This window comes from Ceratotherium simum, chromosome 13, assembly GCF_057802395.1.
Source record: "Ceratotherium simum simum isolate JZ-2026a chromosome 13, ASM5780239v1, whole genome shotgun sequence".
Lineage (NCBI taxonomy): Eukaryota > Metazoa > Chordata > Mammalia > Perissodactyla > Rhinocerotidae > Ceratotherium > Ceratotherium simum.
In genome coordinates this window covers 49,811,378-49,834,157 of record NC_141912.1, presented here as the reverse complement: position 1 = coordinate 49,834,157, position 22,780 = coordinate 49,811,378, and the positions used below count along the sequence as shown (strand labels likewise).

General features: G+C 38.2%; 1 long non-coding RNA gene across 9 annotated transcripts in view; it reads right to left on the bottom strand.

The window, feature by feature from the left end:
* Positions 1–22,780, bottom strand: part of LOC147915723 (uncharacterized) — a 90,523-nt gene that overhangs the window by 27,118 nt on the left and 40,625 nt on the right. For 6 of the 9 annotated variants that reach the window (XR_015554149.1, XR_015554150.1, XR_015554147.1 and 3 more), the window contains 5 exons: positions 17,322–17,485; positions 13,817–13,988; positions 11,215–11,397; positions 8,238–8,435; positions 7,446–7,542 (listed from right to left, as the gene is read on the bottom strand). This is a non-coding gene — a long non-coding RNA (uncharacterized LOC147915723). Of the gene's footprint in view, positions 1–7,445; positions 7,543–8,237; positions 8,436–11,214; positions 11,398–13,816; positions 13,989–17,321; positions 17,486–17,904; positions 19,106–22,780 lie in introns of those variants that run through there. The other 3 variants (XR_015554153.1, XR_015554152.1, XR_015554155.1) reach the window with 3 other exon arrangements.

The following is a 22,780-nucleotide window of genomic DNA, read 5'->3' as shown; positions in this document are numbered from 1 at the left end:
GGTTTGTACCAGTTGTCAGGGTTCATTAAGGAGCTAGGCTCCTATAAAAGCCTCAGACTCTTTGTCTCGTTCTTATGCTCACTTGGTTCTATAGGCAGGTAATTTGATTCCTTTTGTCTAAGAATGTGATGAGTAATAGAAAGAGAGGGAAATGAGCAGTTAGAGAATAAGATGACATTGGTAAATTGAGCAGAGATCATCTAAACTCATGGGGCAAAACACAAGAAATTCTTCAGGACTAAAGACTTCAGAAGATAAAACCAAGTTCATAGATACAGAAAACAGATTGATAGTTGCCAGAGGTGGGGAGTGGGGGGTGGGCAAAATGGGTGAAGAGGGTCAAAAGGTGCAAACTTTTAGTTACAAAATAAATAAATCAGGGGATGCAATGTACAGCATGGTGGCTATAGTTAACAACACTGTATTGCATATTTGTAGGTTGCTAAAAAGAGTAGACCTTAAAAGTTGTCATCACAAGAAAAAAAATTTGCAACTATGTGTGGTGACAGATGTTAACTAGACTTACTGTGATCATTTCACAATACATACAAACCTTGAATCGTTATGTTGTATACCTGAAACCGATATAATGTGTCAATTATATCTCAATAAAGAAAGACTTCAGGAAATATAATCAATACTACTTTGAAAGCAAATATAAAATCATGTGACTGATTCCATAAGCTACACCTGAAACCCTGCCTATGACCAAACACCAGTCACTAGGACATGGATGATGAGGAGCATCAAGTGGTGGAAAGTGATGGACCGATTGTAGAAGGGCACAATGGTCTCCAGGTCCATCTTTGAGTGCTTTATTTGCCCTTTGCTTAAAAGATGGATTGTAATTAGTATTTGGGTGGTGAACATGAGAACATGATGTAATCCATGCAGAAATAGAAGTATAATGATGTACACCTGAAATTTATACAATGTTATAAACCAATGTGACCACAATAAACCAAAAAAAAAAAAAGAAGAACACGCAATTCATAGTCAGCAGCATCGGGATTACACCCTGATATATGGAGATTTTTGTCTGAACCATGAAGTATTTATATTTCCGTGTCAATTCATTCTTTTATTCTTTCAACAAATATTTATCAAGTGATGATTCTGTGCCAGGAGCTGTAGAAGCAATGAAGATCGTGGGAGCTTATACTCCTCACCTTTACCATTTGATCGCCCACATACACAGAAATACTGAATTATAAATAAAATTCCAGAGACACTAATGTTTACAATGCAAGGAAGAATCAGAAATTTGTTACACACCATTAGCTGAGGAGGTTCTTCTAATTGTTGGAAAAAGGCAGAGAGAAACACTGCCCGCAATTTGTAGTTGATGGCTTTAGTTCTGCCATCTTCCCCAGAAGGTGCTGAAGGACCATCTTTCCTCATCTTTTCTTATGTACCTAAATGTTCCATTAATTGTAATTCTTATCCACATGCAATTTTATTTTAAAATATTTCACTATGTAACCTCAAATATTCCTTGTTTGTCTTGCTTTTCACTTACTTTTTTCAGTTTCATTGCATGAGTACTTCAGCATCTTTTTTTATCCAGTCTTAATCTGATTCTTATTTTAAATTATAGTTCCCTCTAGGTTTGCTTAAAAAAATTCCTTGTTATAATTTTGTGCATCCTAAAAACTTATGTGTTTTTGTGTGTGTGCGCTAGGATAGGCATGGTTATTTTCTATCCAGGAGGACTGAGGCGACAGAGCGGGTATTAGGCACATAAAATATACACAATAGTTACAAAAGAGAGCGATAAGGATTTTGGAGAAGGGAGAATTAGATTTAGGAGATCATGGAAGACACATGAGGAAACCAGAGAATCTACAGCTGGGTCTAGAAGTCTGGAAGCTCACTTGGTTTCTTTAAAAGTAGCTTAAATACAAAGCAGGTCTCAATGAGTCTAAAATTTTCTATACTTTGGTAAGCCTGATTTCCTCTCCTTCCTCAACAGAAATATACTCCATGTGTGGCGATGTGGAGGAAAGAAACTCCTCTGGCTGCACATTGGCCAAATTAGCTTCCCATTTCATGGGTTTTGTGCTTGGTTTCTGCATAGAAACATTGGACCATAAAGACAATCTTCATCTAGGTTTTCACTGAAACGTTTTTCTAGTTGAAATAAATAGTGATGATGTTTCAAGGTGAGTCTCAGTCCAATGTGAGGCCTCCACACCCCTAGCTCGATTGCACCATCCGTAGTGAGGATGCAAAGGTAAACATTACTGAATAATATGCTGATAGTGGTGGGTTGTGGAGTGGGCTGCAATTACTGGACCATTTTAAATCCTCTTCCCATCCTTCTACCTAAACCTGCTCTGATTTAGTAAATATTTGAAGGTTTTAGTCTTTAAGAGCATATATTGAAGAAAAGAGGTAATGTAATGAGTTAGAAGTATGGAAAATAATTCTATTATGGAGCAGTTTTTATTGGGTTTACTTTTCCTGCCTTAACTTTTAAATAAGTTTTTTTACAATGTGAATGTGATACAATGATGATTCCCATAACCATCATTTCATAGTGTGCCTTTTAAGTGACTATAACACAAGATGAAGTTGCAGCATTTGTGTCTTTAATTATTTCAACAAATATTTTATTTTATTTTTTTGTGAGGAAGATCAGCCCTGAACTAACATCCATGCTAATCCTCCTGTTTTTTTTCGCTGAGGAAGACCGGCTCTGAGCTAACATCTATTGCCAATTCTCCTCCTTTGTTTTTTCCCCCAAAGCCCCGGTAGATAGTTGTATGTCATAGTTGCACATCTTTCTAGTTGTTGTATGTGGGACGCGGCCTCAGCATGGCCGGAGAAGCGGTGCGTCGGTGAGTGCCTGGGATCTGAACCCGGGCCACCAGTAGCGGAGTGCGCACACTTAATCGCTAAGCCACGGGGCCGGCCCTCAACAAATATATTAGAGTGCCTTCTGTGTACCAGACAGCGTTGGATCCACTGGGGATATAAAAGTGAACAAAACAGACAAAACCCCTGACCTAAAGGAGCTAATTCTTTCTGTAGAGATGATAAACAAAATAGGTAACTAACATAGGTGGTATTTTGTATAGAGATAAACGCTATGGAGAAAAAGAGAGCATGCAAGGGGATAGGGAGTGAGTAGGGAGGTGCAATTTTAAACAGAGTAGTCAGGGTACGCCTCACTGAGCAGGTGTATTTGAGTAAACACCTGGAAAAGATGAGAGTTTGAGCCCTGTGGATACCTGGGGAAACAGTCACCCAAGAAGAGAGATAATTTCATGTCAAAATCATGTAGGGTATTGGAGGATTTGGGGCAGAGGAGAAACTTGATAAAATTGATATTCTGGTGGCTGATTTGAGAATAGACTAAAGCAAAGCAAGAGAAGAATCAGTAAGGAGGCTCTTGCAACATCCCTGGTGGGAGATGATGATGTCATGGAGCAGGGTGGTGGTGGTGATAAGTGGTAGGATTCTAGATCCATTGAAACTACAGAGCCAGTAGGATGGATTGATGGATTGGATGATGTCAGGTGTGAGAGAAGTGATTTTAAGTATTTGTTCTGAGCAACTGGAAGTACGGAGTTGCTGTTGTCATTAACTGAGATGGGGAAGACTTTACAAAGAATGGGTTTAAGGAAGGAGACCTGGAACTCATTTGGGGCATATCAAGCTTAAGATGCCTGTTATCAGTCTAAGTGGAGATTACCAGCTGTACATAAGGAGTCAGAGTACAAGAAGAGTTCAGGCGTGTTTATATAAGTTTTAGAATATACAGATAGTATTTAAAGTCACTAGCCTGCAAGAAATCACCAAGGCAGTAAGTAAGGATAGGAAAAAGGGCCAAGGACTGAGCCTTGCCACACTCCACAGTTAAGAGATCAGGGAGATGAGGAAGAACTAACAAAGGCACACATGTCTCCTAGAAAGAGTGAAGCCTGCTCCATACTTCCAATCTGACTGGAGCAGAAGGACAACAATGTTGGTCATTTGACAAAATAATCAAATTTTGTGACAGTAAGTGAAATTTTGTCACATAGTAAGTTTCCAGCCTGATAATAACCCAGGCATATAGGATCTTACTGATGAGGCATATGGAAAATGAACACACCATATCATTTTATGATGATTTCCCAAGAACATGAACTATATACTATAGCTTGCCCCATGACCATATAAACACTTAGAAAAATAGCTATTTCTACTCATGGGCCTTGTTGCTTATGAACAAGTAAATATTGTTTTGTGCTCTGGCTGTCGTTAAATGGTTGACAGATTTACAAATGGGATGTAACAAGATGTCCACAGTTATCCAAGGCCAGTTCTTCCTCTCGTACAAAATATAAATCAGTCCTCCTGTGGATGCTTATCAAACCATGTACCTGGTAAAACAAACAGGTGAGTAAATGGCGTGAGCCTCCTACATCTGTAATTGGACCAGATTTGCTATATGCATTTAAAAAAGTCAGGCCATTCTATAAAACATGGCAGCAAGTTTTTCCACACATAGGAAACAAAATATGCCTGAAAATATTTCTTCTAATCTCTAGAAAGCTCACCCTTATGCAAGGAGGTAACCTACTAAAGTATTAAGAGCAACTTACTACTTTCTCCATCAGATGTCATTTTAGCAGGAGCTGAAAATGACAAAATGAGATTCCATTTGGAGAAAAAGCAAATTTGCACATTTAGCATGTAGACAGTTGAGAAGAAGAATAAAATGCAAAAAGTGATACTGTCAAAGAACTTTGTAACAGGAACGTGGACAGTTTATGAGATGACACTGCGATCAGTTATACGTGTGATATTGAGTCTGAAAAAGCCAATGTTATTTACAGATGCAGATATAAAGCCATCAGGCTGTAGGGCAGGAAGATGGTATCTCCCCCTCTAATGACGGAGAAATTTCACTTTCAGAATCCCCTTTGTGTATAGATATCTCACTTTGAAAACAATGTATACAAATTGGGAAGCAGTCAGAAGAAATGCGATGCCTTGATAAAGAGCCTGACGAGCAGGGAACCTAGGGTCCTGAGCAATCAGGCCTGAGTGTAAAACTCTAAGCATCAGCACAGTATGGATGTAACTGCTATAAAAGCATAAAAGCTGAAGAAAGATTGTTACTGAAAGTGGGACACCATTAGAGAATCAATTTCTTTTTCTTCTAAATGACAATGCTGTCGTGAACTTGTCTTTCCAGAGAAATGGCACAACATGTAGAGTTTGATTCAATTGAGGCTCCTCCTGGCCAGGAAACCCACTCTGGCCCCCACAGTGGTAAAGAAGACCATTAATAGTTCTGAGATCTGTCAAATTCCTGGGACATGGATGGTAGTGCCCAGCACAATCTGGCAACCAAGAGAGTGAAAATAACAACAACAATAATAATAATACCCTTTATATGTACAGATACTGTTTTAGACACTTTACATATATTAACTTATTTAATCCTCGCACATTTTATGTGCTACATATGAATATTGTCCTCGTCTTGTAGATGAGGGAACTCAGGCGCGGTAGGCTAGTAGGTGTTAGAGCTGGGATCCAGGCCCATGTGCTTCCACAGCCAGAGTGCTTCACCTCTAAGCTATGCTGCTGCTCCATAAACTCACATTCTTCTCATTTGAAGGACTTTATCCTGTCCTCCTCCCTCCACACAAATAGTTAAGCCCTTGACCTGCAGTTCTTAGAGGGCTGTTATATTCCCTTTCCATAGTGGTAAGCCCACATAAGACAGAACTGGCAGATGCCACATCACGACATGACTCAGAGTCACAGGGAGTCTCCCCAGTGGCTGCAACTAACTTAAGTCAGGTGGTCATGAATTGGTTTTGGATAATTAAGAACAAACTTTGGTAGACTTAGTTGTACATAAACTAAATAATTATGCAATGAGTCAGGTTAGTGTGGTTAAAAATTTGGTGTCAGAACCAATTTTGAATCCTTACTTTTCTGTACTGGGGGTAAGTTACTCAACTTCCCATAGCCCCAGTTAAGATCAGTGAAGATATGAAAGTCTGAAACTGGGGCAAGGTCAAGAATATGGGTAGGATTGTGCCCAGAAAGGTGCATTACAGCAAATTCCTTTGATAGCAAGTGTCCTTTTCAATATGGCAGCTTTTAGGTTGTTTAAACAGCACCACTGGTGCTATTTCACTCTTAAAGAGTCTTGGTCCATCAATAGTTGTTTCTCTTTATTTAGAAGAGCCCTACATTATATTACCTTCAACTTAAGGGTCTTGGTCTAGCATACAGTTAAAGCACGGGGTATAGACTGAGACTGACCAGGGTTTTAGTATTTATTAGCTTTGAACAGTTGAGGAAGTTATTTAACCACTCTGTGCCTAAAAATAAGGCTCAAAATCACTGCCTCAAAAGGATGCTAGGAAGATTAAACAAGATAGTATAAAGGGCTAAAGATTATATATCACCATTTAGAAGGGCAAACGCATTTGGAGTTCTTCACTTCCATCCTGGATTCCCATTGTGCTAACAGAAGGGTATGGGCTTAGAAGGGAAAGGAGAGCAGTAAGAAGGACTTTAAACTTCAAAATCATATAAACTTAATAAATATGGAATGATTATTTCATTTTACCTCAATACCACCTGGGTAAATATTTCAATTCAGGGCTCTTTTTCCAAACTCTCAGTGGTCTCTTTGTATCTACTCCTTTCTAAGATGCAGGGTAGAGAGGGCTTTTACGTACCCCTGGTGGAGGGAGGAGAGATCTGGGTTCCCCTATTATCTTTTTTTTTTTTAATTTTTATTTATTTATTTTTTTCCCCCAAAGACCAGTAGATAGTTGTATGTCATAGTTGCAGAGCCTTCTAGTTTCTGTATGTGGGACGCGGCTTCAGCATGGCCAGAGAAGCGGTGCGTCAGTGCGCACCCGGGATCCAAACCCAGGCAGCCAGCAGCAGAGCGCGCACACTTAACCGCTAAGCCACGAGGCCGGCCCTCCCCTATTATCTTTTAAGTTTGTTCAGATCTCCAAGAAATATGGCTTCTCTGAACTGATCCCCAAATGTTTAGATGTATGGCTCAACCTAGCTTGTCAGGTGAGAAAAAGAAAATTTGCTACTCAGTGATGCAGATCAAGTCATTTCCTCTCTTCTTCCTGCATCATGAATTTTCTTGTTACTTCATAATTCCCATTAGTAATTTATTCTTTCTTGAACAAACACATATCTCTCTTGATCTCATACCCTCACCTGACTGCCACCCCCATTTCTCTTCTCCCTTTTACAGCAACACATTTGCAAAGATTTATCTCTGATCTCTCTCTTTAACTCCCACGAAAGCCAGATTTTCTTCCCCAAAACTCCACTGGCGTTGTTCTTATCCAGGTTGCCAATGACCTATGTGGAGCTAAATCCAATGGCCAGTCTTGAGAGTTATCTTACTGGACCCATCAACAACATTTGACAAAGGTGATCACCCCTCATCCCTCACATACTCTTTTCAATGGGCTTCCAGAGCATCTCATTCCCTTGATTTTTTTTCCGCTTTCATGGAATGCTTCTTTTCTTCATGGTTCCTCTTCATCTTCCAACCTTTTAAATATTGAATTATATTTGGATTACTCTTTGCCCCTCTTTTTTCTTCTATTTGGTCTAATCTATTGGTGATATGACCCAGTTTCATGGCTTTAAATACTATATATATTGATGACTCGCAATTGACCCAGACCTCATTCCTAAAGAACAGTCTCAAAAGTGTAACTGTCTCCTTGATATCTCTTCCTCAGTGTCTAATAAGTATCTCACACTTAACAAGTTTGACATGAACTACTCATCTTCTCTCCACTGCCAACCATTTCTCTCCCACTTTTCTCCTCAGCAAATGATACTTCTGGTTTTCTAGTTGTTCAAGTCAAACACTTTGGAGTCAATTTTCCCTCCTGTCTTTCTATTAAACCTCATATTCTAATCCATCAGCAAGTCCTGTCAGTTCTACCTTCAACATATCTACATCAAATCACTTACTAGGATCTAATTACTTGCTGTCACCTTTACCATCACCTTTATCACCCTGGTTCAAGCCATGGTCATTTCTTGCCTAAGTTATTACACTATTCAGCTATTTGGTCTCTCTGCTTTTGCCTTTATTCCCTTCAGCCTATTCACAACAGTGTAAATCCTTAAAAGATAAGTGAGAGCAAGCCACTCTTCTATCAAAACCCTCTTATGTCAGAGTAAAAGCAGTCTTCATGTTAGCCTTTAAAGCCCTGGCATATTTGATTTCTTACCTTTTACTATTCCTCTATCATTCTGTTCTATAGCCAAAGCCTTCCTTGAAATGCCAGCCATGCTTCCATCTCAGAGCCTTTGCTGATGCTGCTGTTCCCACTGCCTGGAACAATCTTCCTTCAGATATCTGCACTGTACACGTTTTAGGTGTTCCAGAAACATTATCTTCTCATTCAGTCTTTCCCAAAATATGCTTCCTAAAATTGTAAATTTCTTCTTTATTGTATTCCACAGTGCTTACCACTCTCTCAAACATTAAATTTTATATTTATTTATTTGGTTTTTTGCTTGCTGTTATTATTTTACTGGTTGATTTTAGTTTTGTTCCTCAATGCACTAGGATGTTAAATACCATGAGAATGAGGATTTATTTACGTTTTCTGTTTTTCTTACTCATATATCCCCAGGATGTAGAACAGTGCCTGATACATAGTAATTGTTCAATAAGTATTTGTTTAATGGATCAAATGAATTAATAAGTGAATGGCACCCTCACTATGACTTGAACTTTTCCTTTTACATGGAATACCTCTCTGCTCATCTAAAATTTTTAATTAACAGTTCAAGCCTCCCCTCTTTCACGAAGCCTTTGTTGGCCTCTCTCTTTTCTCTGTTCTCTGAAATATAAGGCTATTTTTTAAACACAATCCACTTGGGCATTAAACTCTCTCGCTTCTTTTTCTATCTATTTATTTCTATCCATAATTACATGCATATATTTCATGGGGTATGATTTTGTCCCCCAACCAGATCACATGTGGAATCTAAGTCAGACTCCTTTATCATCTGATTTCCTGTCATTTGTCTCCCACCACTCCCTGCACAATTCCACCAGGATTATAAGACTCAGTGAGCTCATAATTGATGAATAAATAAATGAATGATTTACATTCTGCCTCAATCACTCAGAAAAAATTTCAGGTAAATTGATTATGGGGAAAAGTTGACCTACCTTCTTTTTAGACCCTTTATGTAGAAAATAAAGATTTTATATTTAGCACTTGAAATATATCTTCCGATGAAAATGGAGAGAGTAAGTTTTGCATTTTAAAGGTAAAGTAATAACTATGGAAGCACTTCAAACTCATTTGGCATAATACATGGAAAATCTGAAATTATGCCTCAGGAGCAGACAAATATACAAGATAAATGCTTCCATTTTTAGATAAATCTACAGTTCCAAATTTCTATGTGTAATAAATAACTGGGAACATCTTTTACCTCATATGTGTTATATAACTCATTTTAAACAAATAGAAAATGAGCTACCATTATCAAAGCAATCAACTAATTAGAACATTTGTGCATTTATCTTCAGCTTTCTGGAGATGCAGGCAAAAGACAGAAAGAGATGGAGTGAATAAAATGCATTTGAAGAATCCATAAAGGGTGTCCAGAAAGCACATATTTGAGGACTGTTTTTCTAGTGGAAATGTGGAGAACAGACTGGAGAAGGCAAAAAGGGAGACTAGTTTGGACTCTATTATAGCTCAGCAAGATTAAATGATTATGGCTTGGATGTGGGTGAAATAGTGTAGGAACAGAGCAGATGTGTTGGAAAGCCATTTAGGACACACTTTTCAGGGCCTGGTATGGAAGGGTGAAAGAGTTTCTCAGCGTGATTCTTCAGGGTCTGGTGATGCCATCACTGACATAGGATCGGTGGAGGAGGTTGTAGGTTGGAAGAGAGCATAAACTTTGTGTTTGACATTGAGTTTCAGGTACTTTAGAGACATTCCAGTGGAGCTATCAAGCAGAAAGGCAAACCTATTTCTGCAGGCTTGATTTGGTATTTAATAGCATGTAGCTTGTACTTAAGGTGGTGTACATTGAGGAAGTTTCTTAAGGAGGGAGCACATATTGGGAAGGGAGAAGGGCTAAGGCTCAATCTTGAGAAACACCAACATTTTATGAACAGGTCTAGAGGTGAAAAGTCAAATAAGGACTAAAAATGATCATTTAATTTAAAGCCATAGAGATTATTGCTGACTTTAGTGAAATATGTTTTGTAGAATAAGGGGAATTGAGATAGGAGTTGGTTGAGGAATGAGTGAAAGAAGGGGAAGTATAGAAAGAAAGTATAGAATGCTTTGAGAAATGTGAAGAGGACATGAGCATAGAGTGAAAAAGTAGCTGTGAAGGGGATATTAAGGACAAGGAGATTTTTTTTCCCCTTCCTCCCTTTCCTCCCTCCCTCCTTTCCTCTCTCTCTTCCTTTCTTCCTTCTTTCCTCCCTTACTCCCTCCCTCTAACCCTTCCTCCCTTCCTTCCTTCCTTCCTTCCTTCCTTCCCTCCTTCCTTCCTTCCCTCCCTCCCTCCTCCCTTTCTTCCTTCCTTCCCTCCTTCCTTCCTTCCCTCCTTCCTTCCTTCCCTCCTTCCTTCCTTCCCTCCTTCCTTCCTTCCCTCCTTCCTTCCTTCTCTCCATCTAATATGGGAGTGATTGAATCATGTTTTATATCAACAGAAGGGTACAGTTGATGAGGTAAACTGGGTTGTGAATGAATCTTGAAGTGGTTCGAGGGCACAGGACTCAGAGCATGGGTAGTGAGCTGAGGCCTTGAGAGGACAATTATCCACCACACAAGAAGGGACGGAGGACAGAAGCAGGCATAGGAGGCTAACGGCTTCTACCTGTGCTATGAAATGGTAGGATTTGCCAGGTGACCTTATCTATACAAAAACTTTTATCACATTCAGGGTTGCTCCTGAAATTTTTGAAGCTCAAACATGGTAAAGAGAGATATGGAAAAGAGAAGGAGTAAAAGAGGAGGAAAAGTACATAGAGCTATTGATTCTGTCCAGAAATTGGACCGTGGAATTTAAACTGTTAAAATGAAAATCAGCTAGTCTGCTTCCTTCCTTATAATCCAGCCCTTCGATCACTCTTCCACACACTGCTTATCATTTCACAAGTATCTATCATGCCTAGGCAGGGTATAAATATTTTAAATCCAGTAAAGAGGAAAAAGCACTCACTTGCAATGGATGAAAACTCTTGAGACTAACCCGGGAGAGGAAGGGATGTTCTCTTAATGTAACTGTAGTACGTTTGGGTTTCCCTGGTCTTTTCTTACAGATGTGTGAAGCTTTGAGATAATGCCCTGCAGCCTGCTTGGTGCATTACAAGTTGGTTTTCTCTCAGATCCATCTCACTGGTTCCTATAGGAATAATATTCAAGAACATATTCATCCAACATAGAACAAAACCAGCTTACCTTAATATATTGGCTACCCTGCCTCTATCACCCCAGATAATGTATGGTGGATGACACTTACAATAACTGCTGTTTGCATTTGTGTGTGTGCCCCACTCTGCCAGGCACTTTACAGACTTTTATTGTTTCTTATCCTCTTAACAACCTTATGAGATACTTGCTACAATTCTTGTTTTACGGAAAAAAAGTGACGTAATAGATTTGCTGAAGAATGAGGAAGAAGAAGAGGAGCAGAAGAGGAAGAAGAAAGGAAGAAGTGACTTTCTGGAGACCATCCAGCTGGGATTCCAATTCAGGATTTTGCAGCTTTGGCTTTGAAATCTGTGCTCTTTCCAGAGGCACATGCATATGAAAAAGGACGGAGCCTCCAGTCTGGGACTATGGACACTGTGGCTTTCCCACTTTCAGGAGGGGTCAAAAGGGAAGAAACTTCTGAAAGGGACATTGAAGGAGCAGCCACGTAGAGAACAGGCTCTTTTATCGCCTCTCACACTGGATCCCCTGCTTGCTCTAAAGAAGCCATTGACATCAGTGTGGTTTTCAAAACAAGCTATTGACTTAATGTCATGTTGTCTAAAACCACTACCTTGACTTCTGTCATCAGAGTCCACACAAAGGATATTTCTTAATACAAGCTTGAAATCAGAATTCCTCTAAGGTTGTTGAGATTTGAATCACTCAGTGTCTGGAAAAAAAAAAAAAGAGGTCCCCCAAAGCCTTTCCTCAAATATAATATAGTCACAAACATCTGTTTTTGTTTTGTTGACATTCTTTCCTTCTGTAAAAAATAAAGAGAGCATTCTTTAGACCCCAGAAGCAGCTCTGTCCTTTTAGAGAAAGAGACATAGACATTTGGCACTTGGTGGATTAAGGCTGGAAACACTGTAAAATCGTTTAAAAATGGGCAGTACTAATTTTTCTCTGAGAAACACCTGCACTTCAACAGAATTCTTCACTCGGTTTCTGTGTGTGGTCGCTTAAGTTCTGAGTTACACCCATTCAAAAACACTGAAAATGATTTTAAACAAATTTCAAAGATCCCTCACCAACTAGTGAATGAAAGATAACTCTGGTCTCTACACAGACATATCCTCCTTCTATTTATAACAGTAATTCATTCAACAAATATTTCCTTAACAACTACGTGCCATACATAGAAGGCTTGCATACATACATACATGGATGCAGAAATGGATAAGTACTTTCCAGTGTACAGAATTTCACAGTCTAGTGGAGGAGACCAGCAACTAACAGGGCAATCTTAGGCTGCCTGGGGCACGGAGAATTGACGCCCGATCTAGAGGAGAATGGCAGGGTGATGAGAGTAAGAGAGGGGTCAAGGACGACTTCCCTAAGTAGTGAAGGTCAGAGCCAAGTTTTGAATGATGAAGGAATTAGCCAGGCATTAAAGGGTGAAAGGATCTTCCAAATAAAGATAACATCAAATTTCAAAAGCATGATCTATAGTTAAGAGGAGAGCCTCTGAAGCTAGACTCCCTCAGTTTGAATTTGCTATTTATTATCAGTGTGACTTTGGGCAAGTTAAGCACCATGCTATGCCCCTATTTTTCTCATCCATAAAATAGGGGTAATGATAGTACCTCCTGCCAAGGGTTATTGTGAGAATAAAATACTGTGTGTAAAGCGTTTAGAGCAGTGCCTAGCACGTCTGAAGTACCATATAATCATTCGCTTGTATTATGTGTGTAGATGTGAGTGAGCAATTAGGATGCACTCAGGTTACTACTAACAGCTGTGTGTGGGCTGGAGAAGTGAGCACTATGAAACCAAAAATGGTAGGTAGGAGTCAATCTGATCTACAAGGATAAATGAAAAATCAGAGGTTTGCATTTGTTTATTCATTTGGTGTTGTCTTTTTTTTTCTTATAATAAGTCTTTATCAAGTTGATCAAATGAAAAGAAATATTGCAGGTTAGAATATGCAATTATTCCCCATAGTAAGCTCCATGACTTATTTCCTAGAGAAACACCGTTTTTAGAGCAAACTCTTGTTCACTGACACCCTGTACTGTTATGCTACATTCCTAGGGCTAAACATAATTTAGGAGATAAAAGAATGCCTTTCTAGGTGAAAATGCAGGAATGCAGAGTACAGGTGGTGCTTTTGCTGTTTCCATAAAACGTAATAATTCTTGCCTCAAGTATCACTTCCCAAAGAGAGCTGAGATCCTGGATTATCCATGGGAAGCATGTTTGGGGAATTATCACTGTCTCTTCCTATTCCTGTTTAGCCCAACCTAAAATGACAGGCATTCTCCACTGCACTGTCATGTTAGACCAATTTTGTTAATGTAACTGTTCCTGAATGATGTGTTGACTGAGTCATTGCTGCATTCACTGACCTCCAGTCCATGCCATTCTTCCTTCCAGTCCTTGTGCTTCTCTAAAATAGACCGTCCATCTAGAGAGGCAGATGAGGATTCTAGTATCCAATAGAACTGGCAACGCTAGGCTAACATTTTTAATATGCCTTCCTCTCCTTTTGTGATTGAGGATCCAAGTTCAAATTTCACCCTGGGAATGAAAACCAGAATAACAAATGAAAGTATTTTATTGAACTTAAAATGGAACACATCCCAAAATAGACTACATTGATTCCTATAATGCTAAGCAGACAAAACTTTTCCTGTCTTACCTTTAGAAAATCAAGAAGGAAATTTAAGATTTTATAAAATCTCTAGGTAAAAGCTCACTTTTCTCTCAGGCTAGTTCATACTTACATGTACTACCCAAAGGGATACCAGGGCCTAATACATGGCTCATTGTGCTAGATAATCCTTTGAATCCATACTGTACACAAAGTCAGGCACATCTGAATCCAAAATCTGGCTCCATGCTTATCAGCTGTGTCACTGGGTAAGTTATGTAATTTCTCTAGATATTGCCTCTTCATCTGCAAAATTGGGCTAAAAGTACTTCCATTTTAGAGTTATTAGAATTATGTGTGAAGAAATGTGAAAGCAACGAGTGTATTATCTGATACCTAATACACGTTCAAGTGATGTTATTTAGTCCGCAACTAAATATTGTATTGATGAGAACGAAGTACGTAAATAAAGCCCTTGTTGGGCCAAGTCTTTCTCTCACTTAGGAATACCTCACTCTAATAAATGGATCACTGGTATCTTGAAGAGTTGATTTAGCATGCTACTACAACTACTACTAAGATAATAGTGTATTATTTTACAGTATAAAATTATAATGTATAAATTTTATATTATAATTGTATATAAATATATTATATATATTACAGATTATATAATATATTAGATTATAATATAAAAAGGTATTAATTAATATTATTCACAAGTTACAATTCTTTCTCTTTCTAGGCACATAAAAAAAATGCATTTCTTGCTACCCTTGTGGTTTAATGGGACCAAGTGTCTTGTTTCTGGACAATGAGCTGTGAGCAAAGGTGATGTGCATATTTTCTGGGCTGGGATATTTGAATGTTGACTCAAGACCCTTCAGAGTTCTCTTCCCTCTAGTACAACAACCATGAATTTCCAAGATGGTAGCTGCTCCATTAGCCAGGGTCCATGAATAATTCTGATGAGTAGAGCTTCTCTGCCAAGGGAATTATAGCTGAGTGAGAAATAAACTTTTCTTATTTTGATGCTTCAAATACTGGGGGTGATTGTGACATAGTTTAACATAGCCTATCCTGACTGATAAAATTATAACAATAATAATAACGTTTACGGAATGTTTCTTATGTGTCAGACACTTTGTATTGGTGCTTCTAATCCTCTCAGTAACCCTATGATGTCTGCAGATTATCATGATCATTCCACTTTTATAGATGGGGAAACAGATACAGAGAGAAGCTAAGTAGCTCATCCAAGGTGATGAAAACTCACGAGCTGCAGAGCCAGGATTTGAATGCAGACACTTCAGCTCTGGAATCTGTGCTCTTCACTACAGAGCTTTACTTCCTTTTCTGCAACTTCCAGAGATGATTTACTTAGAATAATGGAGTGGTTTGGCAAAAAGTTTAATAAATGTCTATATTCCCATCTCTGGGAAGGTTTGACTCCAAGGCCAGTACACTTTGTAGTTTATTAAAAGGAAAAGAGCCAAGACCTTTCAAGGATCTGAGTTGCTTTTCCAGAACCAAGAATCACAGATGTAAAGCTTTTAATTTCCATGGTTTTGTAAATTCCATAAGTGAAAAAGGGCATTTTCTGCTTAGGGATTTTGTGGTTTAGTTACAAGTATAACTCTCCAGCCTTTTTGAGTGGTGTAGTTACCCCATTTGACACTATCTGTCTCACTGATTGTATAATTCCTGAGTTTCATTATATTCTCTTACAAAGCAGTTTAGACTGATGTTCAGCTGTTCTATTTTTACCTAGTGTTTGCTTTTTGCTATTGGTGGTGGGTTCCTCTTTGTTTGTTTTCTGCTGTTGAAGGAGGGGAGGGGGACTCCTCTTCCCTGTGCTGATGTCCTTCGGTGGCCACCCTGAGGTTCCTCTCTCACGACAGCCTAAGGCTTGCACTCGCATAATAATAGACAGGCTGGTAGCTGCCACACGATGGGGAAAAGCATTCAAATTCTCTTGTCAACTGTGTCTGAATTTCTTTCTTAAAACAGAAATCTCTGACAGATCTCACCATGGACCTCTGATTAGCCAGATGACATGTAGATATGATTTTGAGACCTACTACAGGGAATGAAATTGCAGGGTCTGTCACCAATCTTCTTTTCATGCTGCAACTTCTTCATCTGGATGTGTCAAGAGGGCAAATCTCTAACAAAGGAACTGCAGTGAGAGCAATTGTAGAGCCCACCACAAGGCAGAAGAGACAGAGTCAGAAATAGACGCTATAAGTAACAACAGCAGAGGTGGAGCCGCAGCCTGAAAGCCCGCCACGGCCCACCAAGACATCACAGAATCAGAGCTCCCTATGGCGGATGACCCGTCCACCCCTCAACCCCAAGTGGCTCTCTGGTCCAGATCCTTGTTTCCAGATTGGCAAAAACATTTCCTGTTTTTTCACAGATAATCAGGGAAGGAAATCCACAGTCTCTTTCCACATGCCTTTTAAATGTACTAGTCAAGAACTTATTACTTATATATTACTTAAATCTCTCTAGATGTCATTTAGACATTCATGCTTCTTATTACATCCAAGAGATGAAAAAAATAAAACATTATTTTCTTCTTCTACTGCTTGCTGAGGTCGAGACTCGCATTTAAATATTTCCAATGAGATGAAGCCACAGCGTGTCCAGATTTCTTACTAGACATTCCCTTCAAGAGCTTCCTTCATCTCTCCCTACCTGCTTTTTCTTCTCTCATCATAACAGAGAGTAATTACGCAAGACTGTGACAAACTAGCTGTTCTACACCCCTGCAAAGGACAGATCGAGAGGAGATGAATTTACCAAATTTAGATGAGGCACAAGGAAATCAAGATGAATTTCCTAAGTTATATAACATGGGAATGAGCTAACCAGGGAGATTGTTAAGTTTGCTTGACTTGGTTTCATAGAATCAAAGACTTCAGAGGTTGCAAGATCTTCTAGTCAAATATGGTATTTGTCCAGATAAGGAAACTAAGGCCAGACAGTTTAAATGACTGGCTAATTAGTTACAGAAGCATGGAATAACACTTGAACTTTGGAGTCAGGGTGGCCTAGGTTTAAATACGGACTTTGCTACTCATTTGTAGCAAGGGTACAACATTCTTGAGCTTGTTTTCTCATCTAAAAAATGTACATGATAGTATTTGCCTCTCAGGGCTTTGGTGAGAATTGAATAGTATTGGGTATGAAAAACCTCTAAAAATAATGATTTCACTAGATACTTATTAAATAGAGTCCCTCTATCAAATACTGACCGTGGTTGTATGATGCAACATTGCCTCTTCTTGTAGAACATAAACTTCTGACCTCTGGGGAGTGGCCACTTTTAACTCAAAGATGGCATTTTTTTCTAATCAAGGAATGAAACTTTCCTTGCAAAAATTACTCCATTATTGGTCTGAGCACGATCATATTCTGCCTGTAGAATGTGGATGAGAGATAAGGAATTCATTAACATAGTTTCTTCCAAAATGAAGGCTTCTCTGTATTCTTTTTCCATTGACAACAGAGGATGAAGTAAGGGCAAGAAATTAACATGCCTTCCATTCACCTACTAATCTCTAGGGACAAGAGAGGCAGATGCAGGTTTTGTAGGACCTGAATCTTTAACAATTTTGGAATCCATTTTAAGAGAAAGAATATACAATTAGGAATACAGTAGTAGGTATAAAAGCAATTACTTATTTAGAATGAGAAGAGAAATTGAAACAAATTATATATTTTTTAAAAAGCTAACTAATACCACAAACATAAATACAGGAATTCTGACAAATTCAATTTGTATGATTCTCATCAAAAAAGTCAAAGTTTGTGATTATAATTGCATGTTCTGCTTACTGAGAATATTCCTTTTGTTTTGATTAGGCACCAGTGAGAGCTGAAGTCTACTTAGAGTGTGTACCTCCTTCAGCACCCATATCCTACCAGGACCCATTGCAATAAGACATCTTCACATAGTGATCTGGCCTTGAACCCTGCCCCTTCATATCACCATGAAGAATCAGCACAGTGGAGTAGTCTTAGAAGCCATTTCTCCACCAGGGCAGGCAGCAATAACTTACCTAGAAACTGAAGAGAATATGAATCAATAAATATCCCCACTAACCCCACCTACTATGTTCTCAACTTAGTTTTATTGTAGCCGAATCCACAAAATGGCTGCAGCCACACAGTGCCACCAGATGTGAGAGAACATTTGGCCAACGAGAAAGAGACAAATCTTGACCAATTATGTTCAAAATCTCTTACCTTTGCAAACTTTACAAAAACATACCCTTGTCCTTTGTGTTTTCTGCCGCTTGGAATCCAGAGTTGATCAGATTCAGGTTTGATCCCTTTGGCAAGACCGTACATGTAGTATGTTCTTTTGTCAGAAATGATATATTGCCTGATTTTCTCCTTTTATGATGTTTGCAGCTAATGATATTCATTGCCTACACCTATTAATAGCTGAAGCTCGCAAAATAGTGATACTTAGATTCTGTCATTTCTTTTTCATTTTATTAATTTGATTTCTTTAATAAAGAAATACTTCCTTTCATTTATTATTTGGTTACCCTGTGGTACAGCTCCTAATGAAGAGACAGGATAAATGCTTGATTCCTTAACTTAATTTACCAGTTCTCAAAAAAACGAATCTGCTCCATATTATCTTTTAAAGGTAACCATTCTTTTTATATTATTATGAATTCACGGACTTAACCATATCTTGTAGGTTATAATCTATTGCAATGATTAGTCTTATGGAAGTTGAAATTTCCCCATATTTGGCCAATGGAACCCTCTTCAGATTGGCAATTGAGTTCTTTTGATATAAACTTACTGTTTTTGAGAGATTTCTTACTATTTGGTATGATAATTTTTCCAGGCACATCTTGTACATTTCCCATATCGAATCTGGAATCAGTCATTTATCTATGGAACCCTCATTTATTTTAGTGGGAAATTGTATTTTGAGACCACTATCTAGCTGCTAGTAATGCTCAATGCTCTCTGCTCTTGGGTTGACCATTATTTCTAGACCTTTTCAATGGAAAGAAGTAGGGCATATTTAAAGATAACATATGTAAGACATTCATATTGATAATTTCAATTTAAATTCAGAATCTATGTTATATTTGTTGTTTTATATACCAAGAATCCTGGTTTTCAAGAGCACAAGGGATGATAGAATATCCTATAATTATTCATTTTCTTTATATCACGTTATACATGCAACAGCATAAGAATAACAATAGTAGTACTATCATACCAATACAATTACTGAAAAGTTGTGTGTGTGTGTGTGTGTGTGTGTGTGTTTGCATATGTCCTCCTCATTCTCCCCCATGTTTATGGTTGTACCATTACTTTATTATCAGAGCATATGGCTATTACATAATATTCTTTCTCCTTTTTAAACCCTCATTTGGTCTTAGTTTTATAAGATATGGATTGAACATTCACCCCCAGTCCTCATATCAATGTCTCTCTAGTTACATTTCTTGTCTCATGCTTGTCCCGTAGCACAGCCTCAGGAACATGGATGCAATAATTCACTGAGTCCTTCCATATTAACAGCTTGTGCCACTTATGCTTCAAAGCCAGATTTGATGGATATAAAATCCTTGGTGCATTTTCTTTTCTTTAGTTACTCAAATATATTACTCCATTTTCTTCTGGCATAAAGCACTACTGCCCCAAAATCTAATGATAATCTAAGTTTTATTCCTTCATTAGGCACTTCCTTTTTTGTCAAGATAACCAAAGAATTTTCGCTCTTTCTTTCAAATTCGGTAATTTTCTCAAAATAGGTCTTAGTGTTAATCATTGTGGCATGACATTTATGGGAATATAGTATTCTTTTTCAATATGTAATTTTTTTCTCTTTTTTTTCAGTAAACTGTCCTTAGATTGTATGTTCTAATATTCATTCTTTCTGTGCTTCGGTTTTCTTCTTAAGGTATCGTCAATACACACATGTTGGATATTATTTGCCTATGTTCAATATCTAACTCTTTTCTTTCAATTTTTTTTCTCTTTATTCATTTCTTCATCATTTTAAAATTTCTTCTCCTTTTTATCTTATATCCATTTAGGCATTATCTGCTTAGTCATTCTAGTCATTCTTGTGATCCTTCTAGTTTATTCTCAATTTCTTAAATAATTTTCCTTTTATTTCTAGTTTCTCTTAAGTTTGTTCACCTCATTAGTGAACATTTGTAACTCTGGTCTATTTTGTTCTTCCATGTATTTGGGGGCCTGTGTTTCTTACATCCTTCTATTGTTTATAGAAAGGCTATTCTGCTTTTTATTTATCTTTTTACATCTTAAAACAGCTAAGTAAGAAATTCATCTGGATACTTTTTTGTTACTTGCTTTTATTTATTTTTTAATTAGAAGAAGATGGGTTTCAGGAAAGTTTTTCTAACCTCACAGAGCTCTCTTCTGTTGTTTCAATGTAATGTTAAAAAATATGGCCAAATGCTTTTTGAGATTTTCTGGCGCTATTTCTCTCCAACTCTTATCTGGACCTTCTTTCACCTTAATCTTTCTTGATCCAGTCAGTTTTGATGACACTCAGCATTCAGAAGGACCCTCTTCTGAATGCTTCGTTTCTAGAGCTCACAGGGGCCGTGCTGCTCCAGCCACGTTCAGACCTTCCTACCATGGGCTCCACGCAGTCACCCACTATTGGAGAAGGCAAACCTCTTCCAATTTGAGATACCATTCTCATAGTGGCCCACCATACTTTCCAGTAAACATCGATTGTCCATTTTGAGATTCTCCTTACCTAGCATCGCCAGACACCTGTTGCTTCCCTCTGCTTCTTTCAACACCGATATTGATACCACACAGATCTTGTGGCTGTTGCTGGTTTCTCTCTATGTACTTGTATTTTGGGGTTCCTGAAGATACTTTGCCACCTTTGTTTCACTGTAAATGTTTCTTGTGTTTTTGATTTTGCTAACTAGTTTCTCTGTTTTGATGTGGTGATCTGTAGAGTTAAAAGGATATCTTATATCCCTGCTACCATTTTCTAGAATCTGCGACACTTAAAATTTTATTCTAAAAAACTTTTGTTTGTTATCAAACTTAAAATACTCTCTTTGGAAAATATTGGCAATTTGGGGATATGTAAAAGTAACTGTCACAGAAGTAGCGTTTTTATTATAAATTGCCTAAATAAGACCTCGTAAGGAGACAAACATCATTTGAATCTACAAGTTCTGACAGATTTATTTTAAACAATGAGGGAACATTTCATTTTTCATAGTCCTATATGCAGACCAACTCGCTTATAATTAGGAGTGCATATTGAACAAATCCTGGGATGGAACCATTATTTCTATTTCAGTGTTTGTGAATGGAACCCTTGGAGACAATTCGAGGAAGAGTCACTTTCACATAGATTATGATATGTATGTTTTCCCCACGAGATGTAAAGTACTTTACCTCTGCTTAAATGAGGAAGGAACAATAAAAAGACTATGGCATTTTTTAAGCAGAGGTCTCCCAAGACTCTGCCCACATGATCAAACATGATTCTCAGTAACACTATTTTGAGTTTATATGTATATGTATATATGTACACATATCCATTCTGTATTGTGAAGAAAGTGTTGTGTGTGTGTGTATGTGTGTGTGTGTGTGTGTACTTTTCTAAGCTTTTTCTCTAATTTCTTTATTCCTGTCTGGTACATGAGAGGGTAAGTATAAACACCTCTCCTTGGCTTTCTATAAATGCAACTAACCATGAAAGACTGACCTGGGGGGTTTCTGTCCCTTTGCAGATACCCTGGGCATCTGAGAGGAGATAATCTCTCACTTTGAAGTAAACCCTGAGACAATGCTGTGATTATTAGGCTTGTGGTAATTGTATGAGCAAGGTACTTCGGCCTATTGAAAGATGATGCTTTTATTAGGTTCTGGTTCTAAAATCAAGCCCCAGTCTCTACTACCACAAATACACAGACACAATTATAGATCTATCTTCTGGCTATGTACGCGAGTTCATATTTAACTTAAGATTTGCCTATGAAACTGTTTTCCTGACAAGGAGTCACTTATTGCCATGGCATCTTTTCACTTGATTATTAAGATTCCCTCTTGCCATTCTCCCTTGAGCTTTAATTACAGCATTGCAGCATGTTCAAAACATGCTGCCAGCTTTCTCACTTGTACAGGAAACAGAACACATATTTCACATCCCCTGCACGTCCTTTATCCCTCTTATTGATTTCCTAGGCAATTCCGTATTGATTTTATCTTCATATTTCAATGCCGTCTTGGTCTTTTTCTCTCTTATATTTCTGAGCTCTTAGAACTCTGGATTTCTCCTTGTTCAGTCAGGTCATCCAATTAGGATTTATGTTTGATCCTCTTTTGCCACTCTGAGGACTCTCTGTGATCCAGGCTGGATCCCAAATATTCTTATCAGGATGACTTTTATCTCAAACCCAACTGTCTAACTAAGCGTTGGAACCCTCGCCACTGTTTGTCTAAAAGTATGAAAGGAAATTGTAACAAGAACCTTCCTGCCCAAAGGTATCGTTCTCTGGCCTCCCACAGTCGGACAATTTTCTGCCATCTGTGTGACTTCTTTGCTTGCTATTGGTGCCATAGCTTTGTCTTCGGAGCTTTGTTTCAACGAAGCACCTGCAATAGTGCTAGCAAGCAGGAAAGAAATACAGGGCCTTTTATCACTCTCAGTTTTCTTCTCCGAACACGTTAT